Source organism: Ylistrum balloti, unplaced genomic scaffold (assembly GCF_031769215.1).
Source record: "Ylistrum balloti isolate Yb309-2 unplaced genomic scaffold, AGI_CSIRO_Ybal_v1 Utg369668, whole genome shotgun sequence".
Taxonomy (NCBI): Eukaryota; Metazoa; Mollusca; class Bivalvia; order Pectinida; family Pectinidae; genus Ylistrum; species Ylistrum balloti.
Window position 1 is genome coordinate 1586622 of NW_026781915.1, and position 11887 is coordinate 1598508.

Here is an 11887-nt window from a genome sequence, read left to right on the forward strand (position 1 = left end):
CAGCCGAAGCATCGAAGTGGATTTGGAATGTATACATCCATGCCAACACTTTCGAAGCCAACTTTGAAACGTTTTGATAAGATTGCCATCTCGCTTCACCCTGATCCGTTTAACATGGGTGATCTTCTGTTGTTTTTCTTTAAGTTAACTGAGGATATTCACTTTGCTCTTTCCCTGAAGAGATGGTCAGCGTATAACGCCCTGTGATGTGTTCAAGGAGGAATGAGGGACAACCTGTACAGTGTAGGGGAGACAATCCATCATACATGCAGATCATACCATTAGACTTGAATAAAACATTAAAGCATTACTTCCTTTAGCACTCTCAGAAATATTGAAGTATCTTATATACCTACCATACGGTATCTTCGAACAGTCGGAGTCAGGACAGCATACCTCTCTGTCGATAGAAAAAAATGTGTGAAGGCATCTCATTTGATATACTCGAATGGTTTAAGATAAAACATCTTTTGATTGTTTGATATATCGAAAGATATCGTTTCTTTCCAATGCAATTTGTACATTCAAAGAGAAACCTAATATTTTTAAACAATAGGTTATTTTGTGCTTTACTAAAATCAAAGTGTATTAACGTTGAGAGTGTAACCTAATCGAGTGGCTAATTTCATAGCCATATCGTACGTTATTAGTTGTTTTGATTTTAAGATTACAAATCATAGTCAAACAATTTTCTTAATACTTGCGCAATATGAAACTTAATTTACATTCTAAAGTTACTTAATGCTTGCTTATATTGAGAACTTCTTTATCTAAATGTCACATGGACTTAATCTATAACGTTTTGTCCCATAAAGCAAAGCATATAATTAAGTATTTCCGAATAAAAATGCAATCTGTTTTAAATATGCAAATATATTTAAATTATATATAATTACTTAGCACATTTTGTAAGGTATGGTCCACATTGAAGAATGTTTTGCAACCTTATCAGATCTTATTTTAGCTTGAATATGCAGTGTTGGAGGATGTATTTATCTACTTAGAAAATTTGTGAAATAGAGATATGAAAGCATTAGACCTCGGTGAGACCTATGGTAGAATCCGTGTGAATGTAACTGAAGTTATCGGAATTTATATGGAAGTTGCTAGCTATCAATGTAGGAAAATCTGGCTTTACCATCCTAGGGATTATCATACTTACCTCACTGTGCAGGACTGGGCTCTGAAAATGAATTAAAGGATTGTGGTAAAACAAACAGTATATTTGAATTTACAATGAGAAAACAGTAAATAAATAGATGAATGAAGAAATTGGAAAACAATCAAAGAATATGTTACAGTGACACAAGAAAGAAAACGAACCGTAAATAAATACGCAAATCAATATATTTAGTTTAATTGATTGAAAAAACAAAACAAAAAAAACACTGACAAGTAAACAAATAGATAAATAAATAGATAGATAAATTAATATATATATCGACAAATAATGATATATAAATATATAAACGAATATATAAATAAAAAGATAAATTGATATATAAATAAATAGATAAACGAATATATAAATAAAAAGATAAATTGATATATAAATAAATAGATAAACGAATATATAAATAAAAAAATAAATTGATATATAAATAAATAGATAAATCAATATATAAATATAGATAAATGAATCAAGAAAAAATATTAACGAAAAAGTTTTGACAGGACAGAATTGAGGCTATAACAAGCATGTTTTGCATCAGATATATCATTTTTGTTGAAATTCTGAAAGAGGGCAAGCTCCTGGAATAATTCAAAGTAGTACGACATACAGGTAAGCAACTTCACATTTTCATAGAAACTGTTTTGTTATTTCTCGGTAAATGCAGGGTCAGGACCACACCGAACGTGTTGATGAGCGTCCAAGGTTTGTTAGACCTCGAAACTGTGTGGACAAACAATGCGATCCCCAATCACCATAACCAACAGGCTCAGAGAACAATGGAACATCAATGTTCACCAAAGCTGGCGTATCGTCAACAGACGATTAAACCATCAATGACTTCACTCTCTCCGACAAGGAAAACATCCCATGTTGCGGAAAGGCACAAATACTACAAGACTTGGTACACTAGGTCATGGAGAAGAGTCCACTAGCCTAATAAAGTCACTTTTTACTTGGTCCGACAGACGGCAAAGTCCATGCTAGGGGACCAAGAAATACAGAATACCATCAGATTTGTTCCAGAAGTCGAATGGATATACCCGATATTGACGATGTCATCCCAATAGAACTCATTCATTAGTTAGTTGTCTTGATAAAATAATTTGATTTGGTGATATATCTGTTTAATTTTGGGAATCCCCCACCCGTTTTTTTAAGTACGTTTTTTTTTTTAAATATACAGCACTTCGTTTTAGTTTATTTTTCCTTTCCCCTATCAACGGTGTATAGTTTCGTTAGATGTCTAAAAATACCTTTCTAAATACCCTGTTGTAATTGATGACTTTTGTTAAAAAACAGCGAACAAAATTTAACCCTATTTAAGATATGGGTGGTTCATAATTTAAGTCCAAGTGTACGTGGTAAACCACAGACTTTTTAATGGTCAAACACGGCGTACATTATGAAATATTAATCAAGTTCCGTAATAAATTACTGTCCGAAAGTTTCTAAATAGTTAATGATGGGTGTTTTAATCCATGAAGTACTAACATTATAACCATGTAATGAAGATAAGCCTTAAAACTGTACAATGCGTGTGAGAGAAGACAGATCGAAGTCCATTGGGGCCGAGATCGTCCCCTTTAACACATATTGTACATGGCGGGCTCTCAATCTGTCCCCTTTAACACATATTGTACATGGCGGGCTCTCAATCTGTCCCCTTTTAACACATATTGTACCTGGCGGGCTCTCAATCTGTCCCCTTTCACACATATTGTACATGGCGGGCTCTCAATCTGTCCTCTCACACATATTGTACATGGCGGGCTCTCAATCTGTCCCCTTTCACACATATTGTACATGGCGGGCTCTCAATCTGTCCTCTCACACATATTGTACATGGCGGGCTCTCAATCTGCCCCCTTCACACATATTGTACATGGCGGGCTCTCAATCTGTCCTCTCACACATATTGTACATGGCGGGCTCTCAATCTGTCCTCTCACACATATTGTACATGGCGGGCTCGCAATCTGTCCGCTTGCACACATATTGTACATGGCGGGCTCTCAATCTGTCCTCTCTCACACATATTGTACATGGCGGGCTCTCAATCTGTCCTCTCTCACACATATTGTACATGGCGGGCTCTCAATCTGTCCTCTCACACATATTGTACATGGCGGGCTCTCAATCTGTCCTCTCACACATATTGTACATGGCGGGCTCTCAATCTGTCCTCTCTCACACATATTGTACATGGCGGGCTCTCAATCTGTCCTCTCACACATATTGTACATGGCGGGCTCTCAATCTGTCCTCTCACACATATTGTACATGGCGGGCTCTCAATCTGTCCCCTTTAACACATATTGTACATGGCGGGCTCTCAATCTGTCCTCTCTCACACATATTGTACATGGCGGGCTCTCAATCAGTCCTCTCACACATATTGTACATGGCGGGCTCTCAATCTGTCCTCTCTCACACATATTGTACATGGCGGGCTCTCAATCTGTCCTCTCACACATATTGTACATGGCGGGCTCTCAATCTGTCCTCTCACACATATTGTACATGGCGGGCTCTCAATCTGTCCTCTCACACATATTGTACATGGCGGGCTCTCAATCTGTCCTCTCACACATATTGTACATGTTCCTTGCACACATATTGTACAATCTGTCCTCTCTCACACATATTGTACATGGCGGGCTCTCAATCTGTCCTCTCACACACATATTGTCACACATATTGTACATGGCGGGCTCTCAATCTGTCCTCTCACACATATTGTACATGGCGGGCTCTCAATCTGTCCTCTCACACATATTGTACATGGCGGGCTCTCAATCTGTCCTCTCACACATATTGTACATGGCGGGCTCTCAATCTGTCCTCTCACACATATTGTACATGGCGGGCTCACAATTGTCATGTCTCCTCTTCTCACACATATTGTACATGGCGGGCTCTCAATCTGTCCTCTCACACATATTGTACATGGCGGGCTCTCAATCTGTCCTCTCACACATATTGTACATGGCGGGCTCTCAATCTGTCCTCTCACACATATTGTACATGGCGGGCTCTCAATCTGTCCTCTCACACATATTGTACATGGCGGGCTCTCAATCTGTCCTCTCTCACACATATTGTACCTGGCGGGCTCTCAATCTGTCCTCTCACACATATTGTACATGGCGGGCTCTCAATCTGTCCTCTCACACATATTGTACATGGCGGGCTCTCAATCTGTCCTCTCACACATATTGTACATGGCGGGCTCTCAATCAGTCCCCTTTTAACACATATTGTACATGGCGGGCTCTCAATCTGTCCTCTCACACATATTGTACATGGCGGGCTCTCAATCTGTCCTCTCACACATATTGTACATGGCGGGCTCTCAAACTGTCCTCTCACACATATTGTACATGGCGGGCTCTCAATCTGTCCTCTCACACATATTGTACATGGCGGGCTCTCACTCTGTCCTCTCACACATATTGTACATGGCGGGCTCTCAATCTGTCCTCTCACACATATTGTACATGGCGGGCTCTCAATCTGTCCTCTCCCCTTTCACACATATTGTACATGGCGGGCTCTCAATCTGTCCTCTCACACATATTGTACATGGCGGGCTCTCAATCTGTCCTCTCACACATATTGTACATGGCGGGCTCTCAATCTGTCCTCTCACACATATTGTACATGGCGGGCTCTCAATTTTTCCCCTATTAACACATATTGTACATGGCGGGCTCTCAGTCTGTCCTCTCTCACACATATTGTACATGGCGGGCTCTCAATCTGTCCTCTCACACATATTGTACATGGCGGGCTCTCAATCTGTCCTCTCACACATATTGTACATGGCGGGCTCTCAATCTGTCCTCTCACACATATTGTACATCTGTCCTCTCACACATATTGTACATGGCGGGCTCTCAACTCACACATATTGTACATGGCGGGCTCTCAATCTGTCCTCTCACACATATTGTACATGGCGGGCTCTCAATCTGTCCTCTCACACATATTGTACATGGCGGGCTCTCAATCAGTCCCCTTTTAACACATATTGTACATGGCGAGCTCTCAATCAGTCCCCTTTCACACATATTGTACATGGCGGGCTCTCAATCTGTCCTCTCACACATATTGTACATGGCGGGCTCTCAATCTGTCCTCTCACACATATTGTACATGGCGGGCTCTCAATCTGTCCTCTCACACATATTGTACATGGCGGGCTCTCAATCTGTCCTCTCACACATATTGTACACATCTGTCCTCTCACACATATTGTACATGGCGGGCTCTCAATCTGTCCTCTCACACATATTGTACATGGCGGGCTCTCAATCTGTCCTCTCACACATATTGTACATGGCGGGCTCTCAATCTGTCCTCTCACACATATTGTACATGGCGGGCTCTCAATCTGTCCTCTCACACATATTGTACATGGCGGGCTCTCAATCTGTCCTCTCACACATATTGTACATGGCGGGCTCTCAATCTGTCCTCACACACACATATTGTACCTGGCGGGCTCTCAATCTGCCCCTTTCACACATATTGTACATGGCGGGCTCTCAATCTGTCCTCTCACACATATTGTACATGGCGGGCTCTCAATCTGTCCTCTCACACATATTGTACATGGCGGGCTCTCAATCTGTCCTCTCACACATATTGTACATGGTCCTCTCACACATATTGTACATGGGGCTCTCAATCTGTCCTCTCACACATATTGTACATGGCGGGCTCTCAATCTGTCCTCTCACACATATTGTACATGGCGGGCTCTCAATCTGTCCTCTCACACATATTGTACATGGCGGGCTCTCAATCTGTCCTCTCACACATATTGTACATGGCGGGCTCTCACACATATTGTACATGGCTCTCACACATATTGTACATGGCGGGCTCTCAATCTGTCCTCTCACACATATTGTACATGGCGGGCTCTCAATCTGTCCTCTCTCACACATATTGTACATGGCGGGCTCTCAATCTGTCCTCTCACACATATTGTACATGGCGGGCTCTCAATCTGTCCTCTCACACATATTGTACATGGCTCTCAATCTGTCCTCTCACACATATTGTACATGGCGGGCTCTCAATCTGTCCTCTCACACATATTGTACATGGCTCGGGTCCTCTCACACATATTGTACATGGCGGGCTCTCAATCTGTCCTCTCACACATATTGTACATGGCGGGCTCTCAATCTGTCCTCTCACACATATTGTACATGGCGGGCTCTCAATCTGTCCTCTCACACATATTGTACATGGCGGGCTCTCAATCTGTCCTCTCACACATATTGTACATGGCGGGCTCTCAATCTGTCCTCTCACACATATTGTACATGGCGGGCTCTCAATCTGTCCTCTCACACATATTGTACATGGCGGGCTCTCAATCTGTCCTCTCACACATATTGTACATGGCGGGCTCTCAATCTGTCCTCTCACACATATTGTACATGGCGGGCTCTCAATCTGTCCTCTCACACATATTGTACATGGCGGGCTCTCAATCTGTCCTCTCACACATATTGTACATGGCGGGCTCTCAATCTGTCCTCTCACACATATTGTACATGGCGGGCTCTCAATCTGTCCTCTCACACATATTGTACATGGCGGGCTCTCAATCTGTCCTCTCACACATATTGTACATGGCGGGCTCTCAATCTGTCCTCTCACACATATTGTACATGGCGGGCTCTCAATCTGTCCTCTCACACATATTGTACATGGCGGGCTCTCAATCTGTCCTCTCACACATATTGTACATCCTCAATCTGTCCTCTCACACATATTGTACATGGCGGGCTCTCAATCTGTCCTCTCACACATATTGTACATGGCGGGCTCTCAATCTGTCCTCTCACACATATTGTACATGGCGGGCTCTCAATCTGTCCTCTCACACATATTGTACATGGCGGGCTCTCACACAATCATGCTCTCCTCCTCACACATATTGTACATGGCGGGCTCTCAATCTGTCCTCTCACACATATTGTACATGGCGGGCTCTCAATCTGTCCTCTCACACATATTGTACATGGCGGGCTCTCAATCTGTCCTCTCACACATATTGTACATGGCGGGCTCTCAATCTGTCCTCTCACACATATTGTACATGGCGGGCTCTCAATCTGTCCTCTCACACATATTGTACATGGCGGGCTCTCAATCTGTCCTCTCACACATATTGTACATGGCGGGCTCTCAATCTGTCCTCTCACACATATTGTACATGGCGGGCTCTCAATCTGTCCTCTCACACATATTGTACATGGCGGGCTCTCAATCTGTCCTCTCACACATATTGTACATGGCGGGCTCTCAATCTGTCCCCTTTCACACATATTGTACATGGCGGGCTCTCAATCTGTCCCCTTTCACACATATTGTACATGGCGGGCTCTCAATCTGTCCTCTCACACATATTGTACATGGCGGGCTCTCAATCTGTCCTCTCACACATATTGTACATGGCGGGCTCTCAATGGCGGGCTCTCACACAATCATGCTCCAATCTCTCTCACACATATTGTACATGGCGGGCTCTCAATCTGTCCTCTCACACATATTGTACATGGCGGGCTCTCAATCTGTCCTCTCACACATATTGTACATGGCGGGCTCTCAATCTGTCCTCTCACACATATTGTACATGGCGGGCTCTCAATCTGTCCTCTCACACATATTGTACATGGCGGGCTCTCAATCTGTCCCCTATAACACATATTGTACATGGCGGGCTCTCAATCTGTCCTCTCACACATATTGTACATGGCGGGCTCTCAATCTGTCCTCTCACACATATTGTACATGGCGGGCTCTCAATCTGTCCTCTCACACATATTGTACATGGCGGGCTCTCAATCTGTCCTCTCACACATATTGTACATGGCGGGCTCTCAATCTGTCCTCTCACACATATTGTACATGGCGGGCTCTCAATCAGTCCCCTTTCGTACATATTGTTCAGTTTTAGTCTTATCTTTCACTTAAAACCACCTTTAGTTTTTAATTTTTTGGACGGCTCTACCTCCGTGTGTTCAACCCAAACAAATAATAACATTACTCATCACATATAACACAGCCAATGGTAAAGGTAATGGTGAAGTGCACGGTGCATGCATTTGCCGTGCTTAATTCACGTCTACAATGTTTTTTCATCGTGTCGTCCGACAGTAAAACAGGATATTCCTTTCTCTACATATTCCGATTGGTGGATTTGAATGATACAGATGATCTTTAAATGATGTTTTATCAATGGAACATTGACACGTGGTCTGAACGTGGAAAAAGATATGTTAACCATGATAAAAAAAATAAAACAATAATAATAAATAGAGATTCTCAATTATAGACACAAGAGAGCTCAACATGAATACTGTCTTTTTTCTTGAAAAATATGGAAATTCTCACTATATGAATAGTGTGACAATCTTTGCAGATATGTGTATATGATTTACTTTTTATATCAGTTGGCACACTGCACATTTTTCTGCTATTGGAACAAATTGGACTATACAAACTCCTTAATTATGTTTTCGTTTTGACCGTGTCGAGTTTGAATTAACCTTCGACGCTGAACCTGCTATTTTTAAACAGGAATATCTACTAGTATACTTGTTCTGCATTGTTCTGTTTGTGTCCAGATTAGGACAATAGAGTGACCAGACAACTTTGAGTTTTCTTAAGATGTGGTATAAGTAACTGTCAAGTAAGGGAGAACAGTTATAATTAGCATGCATCAGTGAAGTACAGAAAGAACAATGGATGACGTCACAACCACGTGTTAACAAGAGTGAACATACAGATGTCAAAGACAGAGAGAGAATGAGGGACCTCCTTCGTCATGCTTCGATGATAAGTATGTCACGGGTGATGGCACTTTTTATTTTTCAATGAACCTACATATATACCGGTTTACTACTAAAACATGTCTTTCTAAATGTTGTGTTCCGTCAGTGGATGTCTGTGACATGATGTGCGAGCCATAAGGGAGTTATCTTATGACACGTTAATAATGGTCTTTATCGAATCATGTTACGACTGCCGGCAGAAAACAGTTATTGTTGTTATCTACCCGACAATATATCACTTCACCACCATGCTAGGCCAAAGTTGACAAAAACTCTCACAGCTTCATTGTGAAAAACGTTCGGACACTACTAATATACGGTCAAATGTCCAGTCACGCCACAGTGAGGATATAAATTACCGTACAACACCACTCTTACATACGACCAAAGATGGCCAAACTTTCCCTTTTTCGCCACACCAATGTAAAATTACATATTAACCATACTTAACTCAACACCTATCCGTAAAGGACGTGCTGACCACAGTGATACACGTGTTGGCCTTACTTACCTAACGCCAATCTGCTGTAACACCAACATGGACGTGATAAGTTGGATGACCTTACATGACATGATGCAGGTTGATGTGTTAGCAATGGGACCCTGAAGCTGATAACCTCCCCACGAACAACATACGGGTTTCTACAATGTTTACGGGTACGTGTCATGGTTCACGGTCATAGGGTATTCACTGTAGCGGCAAAAATCCGATGTGACATTGTGTGTTGACAGCCCAGCAAAACACAATATCTAAGATGGTACATTTTCTTTCGTGTGAATATTTACGGTATAGAGTTATCCCTTTTAAACGTGGCAATTTTTATGACATTAACTTTTAAAGCGCTAAGAGTTGTAAGTAGGGACATATAGAACAATTGTTTTGAGTAACACGGATTTGTGACTTGTTGACTGGGAATCAAATTTCGGTCACGTCTATACACTCGCCATAATCTCGTAGGAATATAAACAAGATTTCTGTAAATGGGCAAAGAATTGTGGGGAAAAAATAACAACATGCCAACATAAATCATCGCCCAAACTCAAATTCCATATATTAGGCCAAGATATGAATTTCAAAAACTTCATACGGAGACACCTGAAAACCTACAAGGAAAACAAGGCCATGTGTTCCGGAAGAGTAAGCGTTTTCTTCTTCATTGACGACATCCGCCATGTAAAGTGTCGCGTTCTCAAATGAGAACAAGGTATACAGCAACGAAACCAACATGTAAACTAACGAGCATCAAACACATCCAGCTTCATGTCTCACAAAAAATCGAATATTTCTCAATGAGATCACTATGGTAACCATAAAACTTCCCCATGGTTTCATCAACTCGCATCTTTTGAACCCTTGTGTTACGAGTTTGTCCGTCAGTTGCAAACTTCTTGCAGGGAAATCGGGATAATAGGAACAGGCCCTTGAATATCAAACCATTTTTTTTACAGGAGAAATGTTTTTAGAAGAGGTTGTTAAAGATTGGTCAAAAGTTCTTTGGAGTTCTTCAAAACCCACATGAATTCTATTTCTTGATTAAACAGCATCACAATAAGACTGTAACCCAGATTTGGTTTTGGAAAAGGCTTGGTTTAACAGCTAAACGAACCAGCAATAAAACGTTGTTTATACGGATTCTTGTAAAGTGCAGGGAATCTATATAAACGGGAAGAGTTCGTATCCTTATCAATAAATAACAGTCAATCTAAATAATTGTAATACCGAAGTACGATTAGCTAGTATTTCGTCTTTTGAAAGATTGCATAATGTATAGGTGGGATTTCCTTGTTATCAAACAAGCCTATTTCTTGCTGTATACAGGAAATATAAAAATGTTTGCAGACAAGGGTCAAGTTATTGGACGCCTGATCTGCATGCACAATAACATACCTGTCATTTAAAACTTGAAGTGTGGATTTAACATTAGGATCGAAGAGAGTTGGCCTGTGTTTTGTTTTCATTTTCTGCTTCAAGCTACAAACTCTTTTACGAATGATGGACTGAATTGACTTAACCCTCGAATGCAGTATGTTCTCGTTTCAAACATCCTCTGACATAGTTTACAACAGAATACGTAAAATTCATAATCCAATTAAAGGACGAGGTTTCACGATATTTAGGACCCTTCATGAAAAGCTCTCGTAGCTTAACTTTTTGAACAATGCTTACATCTCCTGTAATTTAAGTAATGTCATGCACTCCAAAAGAAAACCGGGTTAGTGACGAAGCAACTAGGCATATTAATATCACAAGAATGGAGAGATAACTATGACAGCTTTCTCATAGTCTTGTCTTTACCTTCAGTCATTATTCGATATCTAACACCGAACTCAAAATATTGATATCACAACATATCATACCAACTGAGAAATGCGAAAGAAGTGCCAGTATTTTTTAATCACAAGACAAGAAAAATTCACAGAAAGGAAATTGAAATCAACACACGAATCAGAAAGCTAAAAATTCAACTACCTAATGTGTTAGTCTATAGATTCCATGGTTTCAAGTTAATAAGTGCTGGTAAAAAATGACGAAATGTAGAATATACACATGCGAACAGAAGGGACGTGTGTCTTGTACAATCTTCGATATTGTAGACGGTAAACATTGTTTGATTACTTTTATTCCCTATGGTTTGTCGTAACTAGCAATGCCACATTTAAGTTCACTGGAGGAGTGACACAGTTCAGAATATACACATTTTCTAAATTATAATATCCATTTGTACATGAAAATTATCAAATTTACTGAACTATGGAGCTAGTGCATTTCTCCCATCTACATGTTTCCTCGGTCGCCTCCTCAGAACAGGGACTTGGCACTAATTCCAACCAACGGATCGTATATAAGTATTATTTA